A 24,495-nucleotide genomic window follows, 5' to 3' on the forward strand; every position below is an offset into this window, starting at 1 on the left:
AAAAGACGTTCAGAGCAAGAATCAATATGATTATTCTTAGTGAACCCCTGTATCGGGGAAGCTGTGACTTAGCTTACTTCCATGTCCATAGTGCCTCAGGACATCACGGCTATGGTGGACTCTCAAATTCCAGGCCCTGAATCCACACTCCACTGCCCACTGATGATCCAGCATCTGTATCACCATCTTCCACTCCATTCCACCATCTGAAACTTATAGGTCCCCCTGCTCAGGTGGCTACACACGTGTGCTCATCGCCTTCTTCATTCCTGGATGCACTAGGCCCCCATTTTCAGTGGGGATCCCAGTTTTCAGATCCCTAACAATTTACATATTATCCAAATCCTGTGTATAAGACCTTTATACAAGCGACAAAGTCATGTGATTTTGTTGCATTGCTACAATGCTACAAATCACATGTATGTGAAGCCCATGCTTTCCTATGGGCTAATTCACACACGCAATGTTTTGTAGCATGTGACATCCAAACACAAAAACCTCGCGGGTCCGGCGATATGCACACAACTCGTGAGGTTTAGTAGCCCATGTTTCCCTATGGAGCTTTCCTTTCTGTTGCATCACAGGAAAACGTGATTATCGTACTATCGTGCAGTGCGATGCAACTTTGACAGTAGTAAATCCTACTGTCAAAGCCCTATTCTAAGCCCTGGCTGCAGGAAAAAAATATAATATATATATATATATATATATATATATATATATACACATCACCTTAGAAGCGCTGTCAGCTAGGCCACATCTTCTCCCCGGGTCCTTGACACTATTCTCCTTCATCTCTTCTTGCCGGGAATTGAAAAATTCCTGCCTCCTGGAAGCGCTGCCTCTGATTAGCTGACGCTTAGCCAATCCCAGCCAGTGCTCGATGAACCAATCACAGCCCTTCATCCAGCGCTGTCTCTGATTGGCTAAGCATCAGCCAATCATCGGTAGCGCTTCCAAAAGGAGGAGATTTTTTAATCCCCCGCCAAAAGAGATGATGAAAACCAGTGCTGGGGACAGGGAAGGAGCTGCAGCAGAGCCGGACAGTGCTTCTAGGTGATGTATACTTTTTTTAACCATTTTTTTCTGCAGTTAGGTCTTATATTTCAAACCTCCCCCCTCTCCCGAAAATCCTCGCATGTGGTGCTAAAAAGTCGTGCAATTTGGTAGCCCAACAAGCTCGTGGTATTGCTGTGAGAAAACGCAGCAATATCGCACGGACCAGCGATGCAATAACAGGAAGCAATAAGGGGTTAAACTGAAGAGCTCCATAGTACGGAACTAGCAAAAAGAGGTAGCTGTGAGAAAAGTGTGCAGTCTTTTTAAGAAGAAATCCTTCTGCCGTCCTGTTCCTTATTATCAACTTTGTCATTCCCATCAGACGTGTAAAAATCTCAGCATTTCATATAAGCACGCTCACATTAGAAAAAAAAAATACATTAAAATGCCCTGTAGATATTTCCCATGGGACGAGCGGACTTGATATTTTTCCATCCAATATTACAATCAGCTGAATTGGAAATGCATTGTACTCTGGTATTATCCCAGACCTAATTCTGATATGAGACATACTATGCATGAATAAGCACCCTTAAACTAAAGCCAATGTATTGTTTTATTAAATACACATGTAGCGTATAATAACTTAAACAATAACCGGGATAGAGGAAATCCGTATTGGTTCTGATCTGCCTGGTGAGCGATTAACCTGAATGCTGCTGCCTGTCTGTAAGAGGACAATGGTACAGCAAACAATCCTGCCTGCTTTTCTATAGCAGTCATTTTAGCGGGGACAGGGAATATTTTACGCGGCTCAGATTATGAAGGCTGCCTGCATTCCTCCAGCTTTAAATCGTAGTTGAAAATGAAAAAAAAAAAAAAAACTAATAGCATTTTGATGTATTCCAGTTAGGTTTTCCATTAGGAAAAAAAAAAAGGTGATATGTTCCAACCATTTGTCATGAATAGAGAAAAAAAAATTGAGGAAATGTTGACAATTTCATTACATTGTGGTTATGGCGCTGATCTGAAGTTACCTATTATGAGACAGAAAAATATATATTCATAGTAATTATTAGTTGGGAGCATTTCAGCTTCAGCCCCTTTAACTTGTGCAATGACTGTTAAGCTGTTGTGAATCAATGAACTGCAAATTTTTAGATTAAGAAATAAGTATGTATAGACCTGTCTTTATGGTGACAGGCCCACACACTGCGGAGATAAAGGAAAACTCCTACAGATGAGCGTTCGCCGCAGCTGATGTGTGAATAGATTTTAGAACGGAGACAAATTTCGGTATGTAGACATGATACAAGAACCTTATAGAAAGTTCTCGCTCCATTGTGAGGAGGAATTGTGTTCTTTCCAATGTGATTATTCAAATGAGTTTAATAGTTTGGGGAGTGTTTTTGCAAAGTAGTTATGGAGTTCAAGTAGTGTCTAAGCTTCTTCTATAGACTGTATCGAAAATCAGACTCAGCCTATAATGATAGAGAGAGCCACTTACACCAGGCACGGTGGCCAGCAGTGGCCTCATTCCGCTGGTCACTCATTTCGGAGGTGGCCGCCTACTGTGTAATTTCCATAACTTCCATAGGCCAGTTTCACATCCATTTCTGCATCCATAATATAGACATGAGTACCAGACCAAGGGATTTACTGATTCCTTTGATGGTGACAGATCAGGACAATGAACCCTGTGGTTGGGATGTACGTCCATATTACAGATGTAAGGGACTCGGGGTCATTGATGTCATCCAGATGGACAAGGAAGAGGCGCCAAAATGTGTGCTAGAATTACTGTGTGCAGCAAAACTTGCACCAAATTTTGGCACAGCACAACTGAGCATGTTTACTGGACTGATGGTGATTGGGGAATGCCCTGATATTAAAAGGGGAATTTCTTGCCATGTAGTGAGGTGAACTGGTGCTACACAGAGAAAGCAGAGGCTGCTTGCTATGAGGAGAAGGCACTTGTAAAGGCAAAAGAATACTGAGCAATGCTGTGAAGACACAGGACTTAAGGGCGCATGCACGCGGCCGAGCATGCGGAATCCAGCCCTTGTAGCAGCGGTGTCCGCACGTACCTGCTTTCTTGATCTTCACCTGGACTGCAAATAGTGCGCACGGCTTGCCGTCTGACATGCGCAGTACATAATTTTTTTTTTAACTCCTGCATTTTCCATGGAATCCATGGATGTCAATTGTGGATGGGCTGCGGGTTGGACGGCTTCCATTGACTTCAAACTTCGACTTTTCAACTGCGCATGTGCATGAAAAATCACTGTTGCATAGCTTGCTATGGGTGGTATTTGCTGTAGAATCTGGAGGCAGTGGCCCGCTCCGGATTATGCAATTCAAATTCACCCGTCTGCATTCACTCTAATCCTGAGATAACTAGAGACATCAGTAGAGAGGAGCAGAGGGTAGCACTCATGACTCCTGTACAGCTCTGCAGGAAAGCTTGGGTTGGTAGAAGCAGCAACTTACATGCATAAAACCGTAAGTGAGGTTGGCCTCGTTAAAGATGCTAGGTGTGCACTCTAGCAGGGTTAAGCAATAGTTAGGCAGAAGGCACTGCAACTTTCAGGGAATGATACTGTCAGTAAGTCTTCACAGCTCGAACACAAGCCCAGAAACTAGTTACTTTTGCAAGGGGGAAAGTGGAATAGCAGCTCAGGTAGTGTGCAGGCCAGAGATCACAGAGACAGTGTAGGTGTGCTGTATTACTATGAGACTGTTTTGCTAGTAATAGGGTGTTAATGTTATTGCTTAGAAGGTATTACTATGGATTAGTCGATAAAACATTGTGGAACGAAGGTAAAAGTAAAAAAAAACGGAGTTCCTTCATCACTATCATTTTATTGTTCCTCTTTATTTCTGTGCTCTTAAATAAATATTGTGTATTTTAGTTACCCAGTCTGTCCTGAATCCTGCATTCCTCTACTTCACCCACAAAAAATGTGCCTGTAATATGATCATGTGAAACCGGCCATAGGGTTGGAGAAACCCAGTGTGTGGCTGAATATGGCTGCCTCACCTGGTGTATTATGGATGAGGGGACCTTTGTTTGAATAAGCGAGATCCTAAATTTGGGATCTCCACCTAATAGACGATCATGGAACGTTCTGCCATTCACAGAAAGTAGAACATTATTGTACCATTCCAGAATTACCAAAAATTTTGCATAAGGGGAGTGCCTTAATTATGGGACAATATGCTTCTGCTGATGCCATTAAATGCATAAGGTTTAAATTGTTATTGTATCCTCTGAACTGCACATTCCTGGGTCCACTATAAGGAGGTCGGCACGGAGACTTCCGCTCCCACTGCTGTATATTTGGAGCGGAAGTCTCCACGCTGACCTCCCATGTAGTGGCCAGCGCTTGTAACTGCAGGCACGGCTCACATTGATTTCAATGAGAGCCGTGCCTGCAGTTACAAGCGTCGGCCACTACAAGGATGTCGGCACGGAGGCTTCCACTCCAACCACGGTGTTATTGTGGTGCTGACAGCATGCGCCTGCTCAGCTGATCAGTCGGCATCCCGAGTGGTGGACCTCGGACAATCAACTATTGATGACCTATCCTGATGATAGGTCATCAATATTATTTCACTGGAAAACCCCTTTAAGAGCACATGATGTAGTGGCCCAGAATACCATCCTGGTCCCCTCCATAAATGTCATACATGTTTTGTCCTATGTGGATGCACTGTGCAACGTTTGTCTTGTCAAATCCAGTGTGTGTGTTGCACAGCTGCAGCGCTTGAGAGGTTAACTTCACTAAAATCATTGCCTGCATGTAAATGTAACAGTCTGTCATGTCATGTAATGTGAGTGAAGGTATAAATAGGAGTGATTGAGAGCGGGAAGTGGCCTTCGCCTTTCATCCTGACTTGAGAGAAAGTGCTAGCACAGAGCCACATGGAGGCACCTTCAGCTTCCATGTAGGTGGAGATGGAGGAGAAGGAGAGATATTCTGTAGTGACTGAAATCTGGATGTGAGTGGAGTGAGTCCCAAAACCCATATGAGAGAAAATTCTTAGGTGATTCTGTATAGAGAAATTTATCGGAAAGGTACCAATCCTAAACCTCAAGTTTGTTCCTGCGTGGCCGTCCAAAGTTAGGATTACCACGCAGAAATACACTCCAAATACACTCTATTTCTGGCCATTATTTGATTTGTATTTGCATTTTTCACCAATTTTCCACTACTAAAGGTTCCATCTCTGATTCTCAGTTTTCCATGAACTGGCAGGTGTAGACCAGCTGCTATGATATCTCCATACACAGCAGACATAAGAGAGCAAGAAAACTTCCTATCTATCTCTCTGTAGCACCTCATGATAAGCAACAGCAGCATGAAGAACATTATACAGCAATACTGAACAGTATAGATATTTCAGTATCTGTGACACAGTAAGCACTTACTATTAGCTGCAGCAGCATGTCTGTGTGAGTCTTTCTGGTTCTCTTTCACTGTACAGTAGTTTCCTCCTATCCCCTCTCCTCTGCATAGACTTCTATGGGCAGCATGAAACAACATCTATCTCCACTTCCTGTGTTCTGTCTCAGTGTATCTGTTACTAAAGTTGGACTTGACAAAATGCAGTGAGCAGAACATTAGAAAAAAAAGGTAGATCCCTACTGGCCAGCACTTTAGAGTGATTTTTCAGAAGAAAACACCATTTTAGGTATATAAAGCGATTTGCACTTGTGTTAGTCCTCACATTGAAATATTGGCTAACACATAAGTACAAGTTTCTTTAAAGTGTCTTCACCATTTATACAATAAGTCATTTTCTGATGATACATTCCCATTGCAACAAATGACCTGAAGTTATGTTGGCATTTTACTTTCTGCCAAAGCTTAAATCCCCAGAGATGTTGCAGAAATATTGATAGTTCTGTGAAAAAGAGTGTTTGCTGAAAGTGGAACCTCCGGTGCCACAACAGTCTGGCATTGGTACACTCCCATTCTTTCAATATTTATCCCTCTCATAGAGGTTTGGACTATCACAGCCATATTCCCAAGTTGTGGCACCCAAAGTAGTAATCAATTGTTGGCAGATACTGTGCTGAATATATCAGAGAAGGACATGAATAGAAATTTTAAGGTCACAGCAATACGACGGGTCAATGGTAGAGATGAGCGAGCACCAAAATGCTCGGGTCCTTGTTATTCGAGTCAAACTTTTTGTAAAATTTGAGAGCTCTGTTCGAGTAACGAACCCCATTGACTACAATGGGAGACTCAAGCATTTTTGTATGGGACCCGCCGGTTGCCGAGCTTTTTTCTTCTTCTCTGTGTTCGTATTCTCTCTCTCTCCTCCGCCAAGCCAACCACAAACTATCGTTGACGTGTGCAGCGTCGCAGCGGGGAGGGGACAAATCTGACACGTCAGCGGTGGGGAGAGGCCAAAACTGGGGCGGGGTCGAACACAGCATGATGCTCGCTCGAGTAGAGAGCACCATCGAGTATGCTAATACTTGAACGAGCATCAAGCTCGGAAGAGTATGTTCGCTCAATAGTGAAAGGACAGTCAGAACCAAGCAAAAGTACCAGATAAGACAAGCCAAGACAAGGAGAGCTGGGGAGGATTCAAGTAGGTCATCTGTATAGATTGAGTCTAGTCAAACTGTCCGCCGGAGTGCAAAAGTAGTTAACAGGTAACAGGACTGTGGCCCTAGACTACAGCAAACCAAATAACACCTTCTAAACAAATTGTAATATTAGGCAAAGAAAACCTGAGTACATACATAGAGATTTGTATTACTGCATCTATTTGAGAAACCAAGTTATCCAAGACCTATATCTGAAAGAGCCCTTTAAGGGAGTGCAATAAGCCTTCAATCATTTTACTCCACCATATGGAGTTTTCGGTCAATACCTATCTCTTCTGACCCCACAAATATATTTGCTTCGTATGCTTGGCTCAGTCAAGTGTGGATGAGTTCAGAAAGGGAAGAAGGGAATAAGGGTGATTATTGTCTAAATAATAGCTGGAAACAGCAAATTTGGGTGATAGCTGTCCTATTTACACACGGGCCCCGAAAGGGCACTGAGCGATTTCTCGATCACGTATCGGAGTTACATGGTTTTTAGCTTACCTAAAACTGCGTGTTTGAAGTGAATGGAGTTGGGTGACCAGAAGAGATCTCCAGCCGCCCTACCTACAATCTCTGACCAACTGCCCTTCGCTGTGTGAAAGCTTATGCGCCCCACAGTCGTCCTGTGTAAAAGTAGCTTAAGCAACTGCCAGACTCCTTTGCGGAGGGTTACCTCCTCGAGAGCAAAGGGATCAGCAATGTTTAACTTCAACTGTCCAAACCTTCCCTCACCTGATACCTGTTGTTGGGGGAGAGTCGGGAGGCCCTCATACACATCAGACATTTGGCTGATCTTGCCAAAATCGATGGGTTTAGCTGCAAAGGCAAATAAAGTCTTGGGGTGCAATAAAAGAGGTATAGGGGCGAAGGACGAGAACATTATCCTTCCATTATATAACGCACTTGTTAGGCCCCACATGGAATACTGCGTACAATTCTGGTCACCGGTGCTCAGGAAAGATGTTACAGTACTGGAGGGGGTTCAAAGAAGAGCAACTAAACTAATACATGGAATGAAGGGACTGGAATACCCAGAGAGGCATCAAAATTAGGATTATTCACCCTGGAAAAAAGACGGCTAAGGGGCGATCAAATAACTATGTATAAATACATGAGGGGACAATACAAGGATCTCTCCCATGATCTGTTTATACCCAGGACTGCGACGGTAACAAGAGGGCATCCGTTACATCTAGAGGAAAGCAGGTTTCATCACCAACATAGAAAGGGGTTCTTTACTGTAAGAGCAGTGAGACTGTGGAACTCTGTGCCTGAGGAAGTGGTGATGGCAAAATCCATAGAGGAGTTTAAAAGGGGACTTGATGTCTTTCTGGAGAAGGACATTATAGGATATAAATCTTAGGTTAATTGTCAATCCGGGTTTACAGGCAGGTAGGAACTATTAGGGGTTGATCCAGGGATTAGTCTGATTGCCATTAGGGAGTCAGGAAGGAATTTTTTCCCCAAAAGGGCTAAATGGCTGCTGCCTCTTGGGGTTTTTTGCCTTCTTCTGGATCAACAACACAGTAGGATAGACAGGCTGGACTAGATGGACATTGTCTTCATTCGGCCTTACAAACTATGTTACTATGTTCATCTAGTAAGTAGGATCGCCTTTAATATCAAGGTTGAATTATCTATAAAAAGACGAGTGGCCTTTTATATACAATGATTTATCAAAACCGTTTATCAGAAGAATGGCCTTGTTGTCCATAACGACCAATCAGAGTATGGCTTTTATTTCTTAAACTGCTCTGCAAACATGGAAGCTGCGGTCTGATACCAATGTGCGACAAGGACAGTTTTGATAAATGAAAAGCGGGTTTAAGCCTGTGTTCTATCTCCTTCTCATCGAGGATCAATCATCCTTTCATCAAGTACTGCTTCAAATTGGGAAGTCCTGTTTTTCACTAGAGTTCCCTTTTAAAAAGTAACTATCGCTACTGGAATTGTTGTATGTGAGTACTGCTATGTGATATGTAGGGAACATCACTGTGGTACACGGAGCTGCTGAAGAGAAATGACAGCCTGCATTCTATTGACGGATTTGCAGGAAATTGGTTAGAATACAGATTTTTCAGGTTCTTTGTCAAACAAAAGCAGTGGATACAAAAACAGGATCGTGTACAGATGGAGCAAAGTTAAACTTGACCTTTAACATGTTATGATAACTTTCTGTGCCACGGCTTATTTGCTCTTTCAACTGATTTACATTCAATGGTTTAAGATAAAATCGTATCACAGTCAGGTAAAACCTTTCTACATCTGTAGGTTCTTCCGCTATACTTTTCCTCTTCTCATGATCTGCTCTTGGCATTGGCTTAAAAAATCCCACTAAAAATACCTTGTGTGAGTTCAGTCTCAGGGTGCTTTCACACAGCATGGAAGGTTGTTGCAGATATACCCTCTTACGATATATTCAGCACCAACATCCACACAGCTAACGTGCGGATTTTGATGCAGAATTGGAAATTCATTGAATGGCCGTGATTGGTGCATCGAGCGCTGGCTCTGCTTGGCTGAGTGCAGCACTCGAGAGCTAATCAGAGCATTCTCTTGATGGAGGCGGGGTTTTCAACCCTGTCACCAGCAACAGATACTCTGTCGGCGCTGAGAACTGCACGGAAGCCTGCAGGAATTCCGGAGATCAGTGAGAGGGACCCCAACAGTGCCTGCTAGGTGAGTATTACTTTTCTTTCATGTACAGTAGCTACAGCTTATTTTCGAGTTAGGGCTTCTATTTCTAGCCCCCCCCCTCCTAAAAATCAGAGTAGGGCTTATTATCAGGGTAGGTCTTACGTTTGGAGAAACATAGTAGTTGGTAGAAGCTGGGTTGTTTTGGACCAGCACATGACCACTGCAGTCACTAGCTGCAGCGGTCATGTGCCATACTTACTGATATCACCGTTGACTGGATGGAGCAGTCATATGCTGGTATACAACACTACAGCTTCAGCTGATGTAGTATAGACAGAGACCGGAGGGGTTGGTGGATCAGCAGCCTTGGAGCGGCAAAGGATTTAAAGGTAAGTATTAGCTTTTACTTTTGCTGAATGCAGATAAAGTATTTTTTTATAAATGGAATATTTCCTTATTTGTATGTAAATATTCCATATTTGCAGTAATTGCATTGATACAAGAGCATTTCAGAAATATTAGTACAGGATATTTGCTGCAAAGACCAGCCACTCAGAATTGTCTTGAGTGTTTCACATATTTGTAAACATCTATAATCCGGACGCTTGATGTAAAAGGATGTATCATTATTCCACCTCGGGAGTCTTTGCCTCTTGGGCGGAGACCAATGAAGGCGGCTGACTGGAGCTCCCAGCCACTATAACTCACAGAGATAGAGCGTGCGCACACGGCCGTATGCACCACACGCTGCGCCCGCACACCGGAGCACGGTGCCGCCGCTCGCCGACCCAAACATGGGCGCAACACCATCCCAGAACGCCGCAGTGAACCGCGCCACTACCACCCGTGGTCCCTGACCGGCCTCATGGTAACACCCTTCATATGGTCGTATTTGTGTGTGTTTTTGCGCACACAATACACAGATAATAGAACCCATTGATTTCAGTAAGTTTGTTCACATGAATGGATTTTGTAAGCATGGAAAAAAAGTAGGATCTGCTCTATCTTTCTATGTTTTGCAGCAAAGGCTCCCATAAAAGTCTGTGGGAGGTGCGCAAACCTCATTAGTAGAGATGAGCGAGTATACTCGCTAAGGCACATTACTCGAGCGAGTAGTGCCTTAGCCGAGTATCTCCCCGCTCGTCTCTAAAGATTCGGGGGCCGGCGGGGGGCTGGGAGCGGTGGGGGAGAGCCGGGAAGAACGGAGGGGAGATCTCTCTCTCCCTCTCTCCCCCCCGCTCCCCGCCGCAACTCACCTGTCACCCGCGCCAGTCCCCGAATCTTTAGAGACGAGCGGGGAGATACTCGGCTAAGGCACTACTCACTCGAGTAATGTGCCTTAGCGAGTATACACGCTCATCTCTAGTCATTAGGCTAATTAGCCTTCTAATCCAAAGAGTGTGTTGTGCGTGTGTGTGAACTGGCCCTGCGTGCGCCAACACTATAGTACTTTGCTCAGACACACGCGCAAACCTACCTCAAAAACCTCCTTCATGCGCAAATACATCGCGCTGCTGCCAGCGTTTCTACGAACACGGTCGTCTGAATAAACCCTTAAAGAATAAAACAGAATACGTCTGAAGAATCCGCCGGTGTGAAAGCTGCCAGATCGAAGCTTACACATTATTGTTTTTCAGCAGTCAACATTTTTTTTCCAAAACAGCTTCTAAAACCGTAATAAGCAATTCCTACCAAAACGATCCAAAAAGAAACATAAAGAAACGAGTCAATTAGAACCGATACTATGTTACCAAATAGAACCGAGGTAACATATTCCGCTGGCCGCATCTTTAAACGCTCTCTTTCACTGAACCCTTGACAGCAGCAATTCTGCTCTGATTTGTTCCTACGCAGAATACACCGGATTACCATATTCCAAATCCAGCTTTGTCCCTAAATATACAGAAATGGTAGTTACAGCTAAAAAAAAAATGCCGTGGCTCTTATTTATTTATTTATATCAATAGGAATCCGTTCATTTATCTGACATAAACAAATCTTTTACGGAAAACGTATTTTAAGTGTTTTGTTGGCACATGAATAAAATGACTTTTCTTGCGTTCAGGTTCTCTAAGGAGAATTCCTTCTGCATTTTTTTTTTTTTTTGCCGGCATTAAGAAATCCTTTCTGTTGACCAATAATGTAAAAAACTTCCTCGGAGAAGATAATGTGCATGATTGCAATGCCACCTTGTCAAATTTGTGGCTTTTTATGCAGTCCTGTCTTCAGCCATGCATTATGCATGAAAGAGTATCTCATTACATTTCATTTTCTTTACAGCAGCCTTTCCTCTCTTTGACATGCTCAGATTCCCATTAGCTTTTACCACCACTCATCTTTTCGAACAGCTGCATCTGTAGGCTTTTGCAGCATTTTAGACAAAAATAGGTGTGGTTAACTTTGTCTCCTTGCTCCTAATATAAATTATTCACAAGGTTTTTGTACAAAATGCAAGATAACCTGCTTAAACTCAAACGCCAATAAAGCTCTTTTTTCCTTTTTTTTTTTTTTTGCCTTTTTTTTTCTCTTCCAGCACATTTTTCAGAATACATTGACGGCTATTATCGTCGCAGGACGACTAAGTAAAATAATACAATCTGCTTTAAGGATCCTTCAATGTCTTGTTCTAAATCTTTTGTATATTGAAATGTGATTTTTTTTTTAGGACTTTGTTGGATTTTTCTTCTCTTTTCTTTTTTTTCATCTTTTCTGTATACAGATACTGGTTACAATAATAATTAGATACACAGTGAAAAAAAGGTTTAGTTGGGTTTTGGACATATTTTATGTTTTATGCTTAGGGCGGTTGAACACGGTCGAGAATCTCGGGAGGCACAAATCGCGCAGGAATATGAACCCTATTCTTTTGAATGGGGTCATAGAAATGAGTGACTTTTTCTCGTCGGCCGTGATGCAATACGGGAAGAATATCACGGCATGTGCTATCTTCGGGTGTGCCCTTGCATCACATCGCCCGTTGTTTTTAATGAGGCGGGCGAAACATTGCACCATGTGCTAGATGTACGTGAGTGCGATGCATGGTTTCACATTGAAAACAATGGGAAACACTCCGCGATCCTCCGTCGTGGCTGTCGGCTACTTGTCCGAAGTGATGCGAGATGTTTTTGATACACCGCACATTTGGGAACGCGATATCGCTCTCGCTCATGTGAAACTAGCCTTAGGACGGCCTAAGAGGAGCATAAGCATAAATACACACATTTCAGCGCAACATATTTGCGCAGTGAACGAAGTTGACTTCCGTGTGTGTCTGCGCTCGGTAATGTACGTTTTTGTGCATGCAGGGCATGTTCATATAGGAGCCTGATACCCTCACCACCCTGATTTAAAATGGCCTAATGAGGTCCAGATGTGTTCTTTTCCTTGCGGTATTGCACATTTTTTTCTTGCACCCCTTTGCATATTGCGCAACTCCCATAGACTTCTATGGGGCCCTTTGATGTACACATACACAGGAAAACAGAGTGGGTCCTACCGAAATGTGTGCAAAAAAATGATTAATGTGAAACAACCCATTGACATCACATGCGTTTGTCTGAAGAAGCGCTTATGTCGTATGTAGAGAACTGATTGGTGAGTTCTGCGCTTGTGTAAGGAGGAGACAGGTATGGCCCATATGCTCTATTTTATTTAACCCTTTGAAATCCAATTTTGGATGCAGGGTTTCCTAGGGCGGTTTCTCTTTCTGCCATTATAGAATGGCACCACCTGCTGGCTAGAGCTAGTACTGCCATATTGAACATGCTGCAGAGGCCCCGGACGACAGAGCGGCAAGTAATATACAGTAAGAATACCCTGCCGGATGTCTTCCGACATTGGAGCTGAACAGCCTTCAATCAGAATGTCTTCAGACGTCAGACAGTGGATGGGAAAGGGTTAAGTCATGTTTTGTTTGTAGCAATAAAGTAAAAGTCTTGTGTATCCCCAGGACCTTGGTGGGAAGGGCTCGAGTCCTGCGAAAGGTAGGCAGGTGTTGGCACTGCTTGGCAACACCTGTAATATGATAAAAAAGCTCTTCACACCTCGAGGAAAGGCGGAGGAAGTTTCCAGTGTGGAAGAAGTTACTGGGTTCTGCCCAGTTGTTGCAGGCTCACAAGGCTACGCTGCATTGAAGACGACCCTGGCTGGTCCGCCTCCGAGGAGGTAATACTGCCAGACAATACATCTCCATCCCGGTTCTTGAGTGGAAACAGAGAGGAACATATTTTACCATTTAATAAAGATGAAGTTTGACGGCAGTCACCATAGAGTGGAATTCTTTTCTTGACACGAAACAACAGGGCTGAGATCCGCGAAAAGGCTGAACCAGTGCTATTGCCACCTCCCCTGTCATCAAGGCCATGTTGCCCTTGTACTCCCGATCCTGCTTCACTTGGGTGTATTTTTAAATATAAATATTAAATATAAGTTTAAGGAGTTGTTGGTTTTGATTAATCCTCTTTTATCAGAAAGGTCACCAAACAATAAGCACATCATAGGATGTCCCACTGACGGGATTACCAGTGATCAGCTACAATGTATGGGCTTCAATGCAAAGTCAGGGCCATTATATCAACTAGGTGCCATTTATAATACTGGGGTCTTTTTATGTGGAAGAAGGGCCTTTGGACCAGGATGCAGGTGCTGATTTTATCTAGCATTTAGGCTGGGTTCACACGGGGCGGAATTGCCGTGGAATTCCCGTGCGGAAAGTCTTCATGGCAATTCCACCCCCACCTCCTAATCCCGGGATTAGCCAGCAAAATCTCGTCCACACGCTGCAGCCAAGCTGCACGAAAACTGACATGTGGCACAGAATTCAATTCCGCAGCATGCCAATTCTTTTCTCTTTTCCGCAGCGGCCTCTCTTCTCTCTATGGGAAGAGAAAGCTGCAGCAGAATGTCGACCGCAAAACCGTTCCAAAACCTGCAGCTAAAGGAGTGGGTTTTAAGGCTGTGGTTTTCCAGCGGAATTTTTGCGTTTTTTTCGGTGCAGCCATTCCGTGAGAATTCCGCTGAAATTCCGTCCCGTGTGACCCCAGCCTTAGAAAGCATTGCAGGGCTAGACCTGCAATGCCGCCCTTTCATTCTCAGGGTCAGTAGGGGTCTAGACTCTGAGATCCTAGCGGTATGCTTCCACTTTATAAGACAGGAATAGCTCTTTACTTTCCCTCTGCTGTCACCAATGGAGAAAAAAAGCATAACTTGGTAGCCATAGAAAAGAATGGGCTAACCATGGGATTACAAGGAGGCACCAGGTCCACCATACATGCTATTTGTAATTAATCTCTATTTTCAGGCATATGCACAGAGAACATGTCCTAATGTGCTGCCACCACCAGGAATTGTTTAGGACTAGAGATGAGCGAACCTACTCGTTTAGGGCGTTTTTGCACTCGAGCACCACATTTTCCGAGTAACTGACTTCTCGGGCGAAAAGATTCGGGGGGTGCCGGGGGTGAGCGGGGGGTTGGGGAGTGGGGGGGGGAAGAGAGAGAGAGAGAGCTCCCCCCTGTTCCCCACTGCTACCCCCTGCTCCCCGGCCCCCGGCGCCCCCTGAATTTTTTCGTCCGAGTAGTCAGTTACTCGGAAAATGTGGTGCTCGAGTGCAAAAACGCCCTAAACGAGTAGGTTCGCTCATCTCTATTTAGGACCTTACTGCATATGGTTTATACATAATACAACTCAATCATAAGGCAGTATGCTCTTAGCCCTCACTAGTGATAGCTGCAGAATGCCAACATTTGTATATTGAACTATGCACTTCTAAAGGCTTGGGGACTGATGGGAACTGTCAGTATGTCCAAATGCCCATCACTGTATCCTTGAACTATGAATAGTTGACTGTTGACACATTCACCACTGTTATGTGTTGCACTGTTATATATTGCCCTATTGGTGATGCCCTTGTTGCTCTAATGGGCAATTTATTCACAAGCTGTGGCCAAGGAAATGTATAATTGTATATTGTAATTAGGATGATTGCACTCTGTAACTTTAAAGCCAATTTCATTCAAGCATATGACTGGTTAATTTATGTGCCTGCAATACAGATAAGAATCCTGGCCTGATTGCGGTTGTGCTGATCTGAACTTAAAGCACCATATGGATCTACAATGTGCTGAGGTTAGGTCAGAACACCCACGGTTGGGCTGGTACACTCATCCATATTACAGTCACAGAAATGCACCCTTAATACACTTGTGTGAATTTGACCCAAGGTGTTGGGTGAGCATCTTGTTGGATTATTTGTAAGACACCAAGATTGCAGCATACGACCTTGTGATTAGATGCATCTTTTATAAGGACGCTACTTAAAGGAGTTTTCCAGTTGTAAACTATTGATGGCCTATCTTCAGGACAGGTCCTCAATAGTAGATCAGCCAATGATCCATCACCAGGGACCACCCCCAATCAGTTGTCATCTGGATTGATGCACTTGTACACTGAGCTGATTTATGCAGGAGGCAGACAACTCCATTCCATTGCAGTGGACAAGCTTGGTATTTCTGGCAAAGTTCTCATCCATTTCAATGGGAACTTGGCCTGCATTACCAAGCCTGGTCAATACAGTGAAGACAGACCAGTGTGCTTCCCGCAGAAATTGGCTCAGTACACAAACACAGTGGCTCATTAAATAGCTGATCAGCAAGGAGAGGGTCCCAGAAAATGGACCCATGCCAATGTACTATTGATGATCTACCATGAGGATAGGCCATTGATAGTTAACAACTGGTAAACCCTGTAAAGCACATTGTGGTGTGGTGGAAGATCAGTGGTCACAGCTCAGGTGCACCACCCCTGGAACGAGTAGTGCGTGAAGAAGTGCTGTGCTACCATAGATAGGCTACCGTGAGCCATGAGAAGAGAGCTTTAAGACTGTAGGAGACATGGGCAGGCTTGATATTGGGAATGGTGAAAGACCTAGTCTTGTTAATAGAGATATAATGGGTGAGCTATGAAACTAGGAAATTTTTTTTTTTTTTTTTTTTGGAGTGGTGCAGAATCAGTGGGTTAAATATTACTTCTTTATTTTCAATTTTATTTTAGTTTTTTTTAATAATGCAAAATGACACAATCGCCTGAATTGAACACCAGTGCAGTTCGTCTTGTTAAAAAGGAAATGCAGTTATTTTAAATATATATGAAGTTTATTTCCATCACCCTTCCCATGGGATATGTAGACCACCACAAGTGCAAGAACAGTAATACAAAAACTATTGTCCTTCCCTCTCACAAACGATAGCAGAAAAGACCAAATACAGGGTGGTCCAAAGGCAACTAAAAAAATGGAAAATGGTGGTTGGGAATACTATCATGTGTGTGACCTGTTTCTAAGGGAAAGGGGACACATTTAAGAGGGGCAATGTCCAACATGCCCGCCATTTTAAAAGCTGCCATCTTGGAACCAAGTCGATATTTTCAAATGGAAAGGGGTCATGTGGAATCCAAAACCCTTAACATGGAACATAAGGATGCACTTCAGGATATTCTTGATGTACTCCCTGTTGTTTCAAAGCATCAAGGCCATCCTCTTCTCCCAGTCACAATGCACTGAGACCAATACCTCAGTTGAAATACTTAAACAGGTGTCCAGGATCCATTGTTGCATGTGCTCCACACTCTGGATTTTACTGTGTAAACCCTGGACTTGACATCACCCCACAGGTAGAAGTCCAAGGAGGCCAGATCCGGTGAGCACAGGGGCCACTCCACCAAGCCACAATGTCCAATCCACTTCCCTGGAAACTGCAGATCCAAAAACCCATGGACATCATGTCCATAATGTGAAGGGGCATTATCCTGCAGGAAGACAACTGGTAATGTGCCATCTTCATTGCACAGTGATGGGATCACTTCATAAAATAACAACAGCAGATACTTGGTAGCGGTAAGATTAGCGGCAATGAAGAATTGGCCTACTACCTATGTACCCTACAGACTGCACCACACCATGACATTCTGTGTGCCAACCATATATAAGGGATCTGTCCAGTGCAGGTTTGTGTCAGACCAGTAGAGTAGGTTTTGTTTGTTCACCTCCCCATTTATGTGTAAGTTTGTTTCATCACTGAACATTACCTTCTCTGTGAAATTTGGGTCCCATTGCAATTGCTCTGACACCCATTCCACAAATTCAATGCGGCGATCAGAATCGTCTTATTGAGATGATGCAGCAACTGGATCTTGTAAGGCTGCTATTTGTGCATAGCCAGTATCTGCCCCGACTATCTGATTCGACTCTCCCTACTCTCCTATGACAGGGGCTACATTGTGGGCTCTTGCAGAAGGAAGCCAGGGTGGCCATTGTTGTTGCTTCATCTGTGGCAGTTTTGTTATGTCCACTGTTGGACCGGTCTGTGTTGGCAAGCAATTTTGCAACTGTGATATCGAAATGTGCTGTAATGACTCGGGAGATTAGCACACTCTCTGTCTTCTCCTCGCTTGTTAATCCCGCAGCCATATCTGTCTCTGTAACAAACAGAAAACTGATAATAACCTTGGCAGGAATAAAGATACATCACATTTAAGCACAGATTTGTATTCCTCATCTAAGTCTCTGTTATATATATATATATATATATATATATATATATATATATACACATATATATGTCACATTCACCCATTTCCATTTAAAAATATTGAATTGGTTCCAAGACAGCAGCTTTCAGAATTGCCACCACGTTGGAAACTAGCCCTCACAGATTTGCTGTACTTCCCTGGCAACATGCCACCCACAAGATGGCATTCCCAACCACCGTTTGTCATTTATTCAGTTGTCTCCATACCTTTGGACCACCCTATAAATAATGGGACTTCGTATCCTGGGGTAACTAATAGAGTTGAGCGAACGTACTGTACCGAGCTTGATACTTGTTCGAGTATTAGCGTACTCGATGGTGCTCGTTACTCGAATGAGCATCACGCCGTTTTCGACCCCGCACCAGTTTTTGGCTCCTCCCTGCTGTGACGTGTCTGTTTTGGCCCCTCCCCGCCACGACGCAGCGTGGGTCAATGGCAAATTTTTTGGCTGGCAGAGAGAGAGAGAGAGAACCAAGAGAGAAAAAAAAAGCTCGGGACCCGGCGTCCCACATACAAAAATGCTCGAGTCTCCCATTGTAGCCAATGGGGTTCGTTACTCGAGTAGAGCTCTCAAATTTTACGAAAAGCTCGACTCGAATAACGCGAACCCGAGCATTTGGGTGCTCGCTCATCTCTAGTAACTAACAGTGTTAACATAAACCAGCACCAACAGGGGTGATTCAACTTTTCAACTTGTGATAGGACTTGTATAAGTGACCACCCAGTAAAAGACTATTTTTTTACTGCAATGTTTGGTCGTCTTCTAAAAGATTTTTTTTATGGTATCTTTTGGGGGAAATACTCATAAAAAATTAATTTTTTTCTTGAATTGTAGGAAACATTTCTAACAACACAATCAGAATATTACAAACAGTGACTCTGCTTCAGACAGCTAAATCAATATGTTTTCTCTAGTGCGGTGGGACAAAGACTCAGATGTGGTTGAATTAAAACATTAGCATTTTCTAGGATTGCAGTGAAGTAATTACATCATTTTACAAATTTAATTGCAAGATTAGTGTTTTGTTTGTAGACAGTTTCTGGCTGAGACGGGGTATCTGCTTACAGGCACATTCCTGTCATTTCAGGAAAAAAATGTTTTTGTTGCTATTGTACCATCCAAATATATAGACGTCAAAAGTGTTTTTGAACAAAAGACATTTAGCGCCTATCCACAGCTGTACTATGTAGAGTGATCCGACTATACAGTCTACTCATAGGCACCAAATACTATTATTGCTGTCTTGATTCATGCACATCTTGATTACTGTGGCTCATTACCAAATGGATTCCACTTACTAAACTCTCCAGTCTATCCTGAATGCAACAGCCAAGGTCATCTTTTTTTATAGGCACCACTCGGATAACTCCACCCTGTGCCAGTCACTACTCTGGTTGCCTGCCCGTTACATAATACAAAAACCTATTACTGTCATCAGGGGTGTACCTAAAGGCTCAGGGGCCCGGATGCAAAAGTTCACCTCATACATACACATACATATTCACATGCACACATACACTGGGTCCGGACCACTTCTCCGTGTGAGCAGAGTAGCAGGACAACTAGATGCAGCCATTGTACAGCAGGAGGCAGGGGCAGCACAATGATGACATCATCATTGTGCTCAATCCCTGCTGGGCTGTGTGGCTGCCTCCCTTCCCCTCTGTACTATATCGGCTTCCTCTCCAGCTAGTCGCACTGGCCACGTGATCACTGCAGTGCTGCCAACAGCGCGACCAGTCAGTAATGCACTGAATGTGCATATGTATATGATAAGGGGGGGGTCTCTGGGCCCCCTCACCGCAGGGACCCAGTCGCCATTGCGACCCCTGCGACCACGGACAGTATGCCTATGACTCTTATCCATAAAGCTCTCCGCAGTGCTGCACCAACCTACATATCCTTTCTGACCTCGGTTTACTGCCCTACCCATGCTCTTTGCTCTGACGATGATCTCAGACTAAGGGCCCTTTTACAGGGGCCAATCATCATTCAGATTCTTGCTGGATCGCAGGAATCTGAACGATGATCATTCAATGTAAATGCATGCACAGACTGAATGATAATTCTTATTGTTCATCATTCAGTTTATGCAGGCATAAAAACTGAACGACGATCGGCCCATGTGGACAGGCACTTCATCCATGAATGACTGATTGCTTACTGTGAATGGAGGAGGGCGGGCGGGAACGATCCCCACTCACTCAGTGATGATCTCTAATATGTAAAAGCACAGGAGCAATTATCGCTTGGACAACTGTTGGACCCTCTGCGGCCGGCAGTTGGCCTACGTAGAAGCGCCCTAACGTCTTCCATAATTTGAACCAAGACTTTTTTTGTGATGCACCAATTCTCTAGAAAGACAGACAATCAGGTTAATCACCAATATCCACAGCTTTAAGTGTGTCCCAAAAGCAAATGTCTTTAAGCAGCCCTAGCACATTCCATAATTAAAATTTTCTCCATTCACCCCCCTTCTACATTCTTTCTCAGAACCCAATTCCTTCATTCCACTGGATTCCCTGCACTCTATGCACCGGATGGCACTTCATTTCTGTACGTATGGTACACAGATAGCGGATGGTGATCGATATATATATATATATATATATATATATATATATATATATATATATATATTACACAATTTATATAAAATATGTCTGGAACATTAAACTAAACTTGCACTTTTACCTCTCTTCTCACCAATATTTTCTCATAGATTGTAAGCTTTTGTGAACAGGGCCATCTCTTCTATTATTTGAATTGTTTAGTACTGTATGTAATGTCAGTTTGGGTCTGTATAAGTAGCCTCTGAGTACTAAAGTGTTGCAGAACATGTTGGTGATATATATATATATATATATATATATATATATAGGTAGGTAGATAGATAGATAGATAGATAGATATAGATATATAGATAGATAGATAGATAGATAGATAGATAGATAGATAGATAGATAGATAGATAGATAGATAGATAGATATGAGATAGATAGATAGATAGATAGATAGATAGATAGATAGATAGATAGATATAGATGTATATATAGATATAGATGTATATATAGATATAGATAGATAGATAGATATGAGATAGATAGATAGATATGAGATAGATAGAAGATAGATAGATAGATATGAGATAGATAGATAGATATGAGATAGATAGATAGATATGAGATAGATAGATAGGAGATAGATAGGAGATAGGAGATAGATAGATAGATAGATAGATAGATAGATAGATAGATAGATAGATAGATAGATAGATAGATATGAGATATATAGATAGATAGATAGATAGATAGATAGATAGATAGATAGATAGATAGATAGATAGATAGATAGATATGAGATATATAGATAGATAGATATGAGATAGATAGAATATAGATATATAGATAGATAGATATGAGATAGATAGAATATAGATAGATAGATAGGAGATAGATAGATATGAGATAGATAGAAGATAGATAGATAGATAGATATGAGATAGATAGATAGATAGATAGATATGAGATAGATAGATAGATAGATATAGATATATATGAAGATTATTATTGCTACATGGTGTGGCAGGGTGCTATTGGAAAGTCTTGGTTAGTACCAGATGCCATGTGTGAATAAACAATGATTGCATACTGTACCTGAACATTCAGCAGGACAGTTTCAAATACCAAACACAGTGTAAATTTTCCTTCAGACTGCCCAACTATATACCTACCTGTATATAGTTATAAATATTAACAAATTATCTACAAGCTACACTCTTCTGCCCCCAAATACAATAGCCATATGACAGAATGGGAACTAACTGATGGTATCTAAAACCTTCCATTATACTCAACGGTCTTAAAAGGATTGGACCAAACCTGCACTGCCAGACACGGGTCATGGACAAGAGCCGAGCTGGAAAAAAATCAGATACTTTTTAAAAATCCGGAACAACAAAAGGATTTCCTGTAAAAATAATGGTACACAATAACAAGCAGAATAACAAAACTCCTATAAAGTCCTGAAAACAGGATCATTTCTATTCCGGTAATCTATAGAACTGGTAGAAGTAGATCTTTATTTGGCAACCTGATTGCATATCGTACCGGGTCTTAAGAAGTACTTTAAGGTAACTCGCATGCATTGCATTTACAAGCCAATTAGTGAAACTAATGTCCGAGTTATTCTGCATGCTCTATGGACCTTTTCCTATTCATTTCGGTGTGATAGGCTCACTTTAATGTGACCTATTGAAATATGAAGCATTTAATGGCTGCCGTCACGTTGTGTTATATATCTTCCTGTTAAAGCAATATATTTATAACAGCCTTTTCCATTCATAGTTCATTTAAACTTTGCCCTCACTCGAATTCTCTCCCTCTTTATTTGGTGCCTCTTTTACCTTCATAATGTGTTAAATGTTTTTATGAATATTTTATTAATGCTAAATGATCTATCTGCGTTCCTGGTTTCATCTAATGGTTTATAAAAATACTTTTAGCACTACATCATGTAGAGGCACAATTTACATCGGCTTTCCTGTAAATACTTCCCAAAGAGACTAAACAAATGGGAAAAGCAGTGTCTCACACGGTTGTGTTAAAGAACTAATGTCACTTTTATTGCGTTCAATTAATGGCCGGTCCGGCTTATCTTCTGAGTAGCTCTATTATAGCATACAGTCATTGGAGTAATTAGTGTATTCGTTTTAGAAATTCTGATATCAAAATATTCTTCCAGACGGATGATTATTTGCTGGTTTGAAGTGTCCACTTTTGTGAACATTCGAATAAACTTGAAAAACCTTCGCATTATTTACTGGCTTTGCTTATGTATACAGAAGAATCCTTTCTTAGTTTTCTTCTTGGCTCAAGATATCCCGAGATGAGTGGTGCAGGAATAGTTTTTCAAGAAAAACATGACTTCACAATATTTTGTCACGAGATGTCTATCCTATATGTGTCAATGTGTGGCCACTAGAGATGAGCGAACGTACTCGATCGAGCACCGCGATTTTCGAGTACTTCAGTACTCGGGTGAAAAGATTCGGGGGGCGTGGGGAGGCATGGTGGTGCGGGGGGTAGCAGCGGGGAACAGGGGGAGCCCTCTCTCTCTCTCCCACCCACTCCCCGCTGCAACCCCCCACTCACCCACGGCGCCCCCCGAATCTTTTCGCCGAGTACGGAAGTACTCGAAAATCGCGGTACTCGGGTGAAAAAGAGGCGTGGCCGAGTACGCTCGCTCATCTCTAGTGGCCACCTGTGGTTGTGTTGGGAATTGCAGCCTGTCACAGATTTTGCTAGCAATATTGTATGGAATTGACGAGAAATCAGAGTCGTTAACCAAATTTGAGCTAATGTAGCATTAAACAGATCTGTAGTTGGCTAATTTTAAGCGATATAAAAAATTGTGCTTCTAATGGCACCATCCAAAAATTTATGTTAAATGGCCATTGTTTGTATACTGACATATAAATCCAGCAACAAAGACAGGGTGGGCCATGGAAAAGTAGTTGACTCTGATTCCGGGATCACACTTTTATGGAAGCTGTCTAAAAGAAAATTTGGCCTTGTTGCTCGTAGCAACCCATCACAGAGCAACTTTTATTTCCACCAGTAGTATAAGAAATAAAAGCTGAGCTGTTATTGGTTGATTTGGGCAACAAAGACAGATTTTCCTTTAGATGGCTTTCATAATTCTGCCCCATGGTGTTCTTCCTGCAGCAGTCAATATTTATTGTGGAAGGCTAAGGGTGTAGCCGATTCATTAGGACTCGTTCACATGAGCGCTGTTTTCACATATTAGAGGCACGTGAGAAGAGCGCTTCTATAAGAACCAATGGTTTCCTATAGAACCATTCAGATGAGTGAATTTTAGACTCGCCAAATCCTTGCACCTAACAAAGATAGGACATGCAACTGCAAGGTCGCATCTAAGGTCCGTGGTGCGAGAAAAGATAGGACCTGACCTATCTTTGGTGTGTGCTTTCCATAGACTCCTATGGGAGCTGGAAAACACACACCATGCACCTCTGATCGTGTGAACGGGCTAAATCAAATAGCTGGAACTCACGTGATCTTTAGTTCAGTATAGCCACAATCTTTTCACTGCGCTACAGCAGCGCTCGTCTGAGCGAGGCCTTAGGGAAATGCAAGAGGCCTTCACTGACAATACTCTAGTATAAAACCACCTGCTAAACGTTGTATTCAGAGCCTGGTTCAGAAATGGTGTCAAACTGGGCCTGTGGCACACATGAAGAAACTGTGTCATTCAGTAGAGGACGCCAATAGCCCTCGAAAATCAACTCAAAGTCTATCCCAGCAAGTTGGTGTATCATGAATGATGTGTCGGAGAGTGTTGAAATCTCTGAACCTGAAACCATACCCAATGACATGTGTAGGAACTGGAAGAGCTCGACAAAGCTAAATGCGTAAATTACTGTACGTGGTTGATGTGATTGTTAGGGGACGTAGGATGTGATTGCTGGAGGACAGGATATGAGATAATGGTTAACTGAAAATCCCCACCTGACTCATGAAACACCACTGCAAGGCCCCGAATTTGGTGTTTAGTGCCCTGTCTCAGGAACATGAATAGTGGCCCTAATTTTCTTCCAATCAGCTGTGAATATGGAAGTTTATCTGGACATGTTTGGACA

The sequence above is a fragment of the Eleutherodactylus coqui genome, chromosome 9, assembly GCF_035609145.1.
Source record: "Eleutherodactylus coqui strain aEleCoq1 chromosome 9, aEleCoq1.hap1, whole genome shotgun sequence".
Lineage (NCBI taxonomy): Eukaryota > Metazoa > Chordata > Amphibia > Anura > Eleutherodactylidae > Eleutherodactylus > Eleutherodactylus coqui.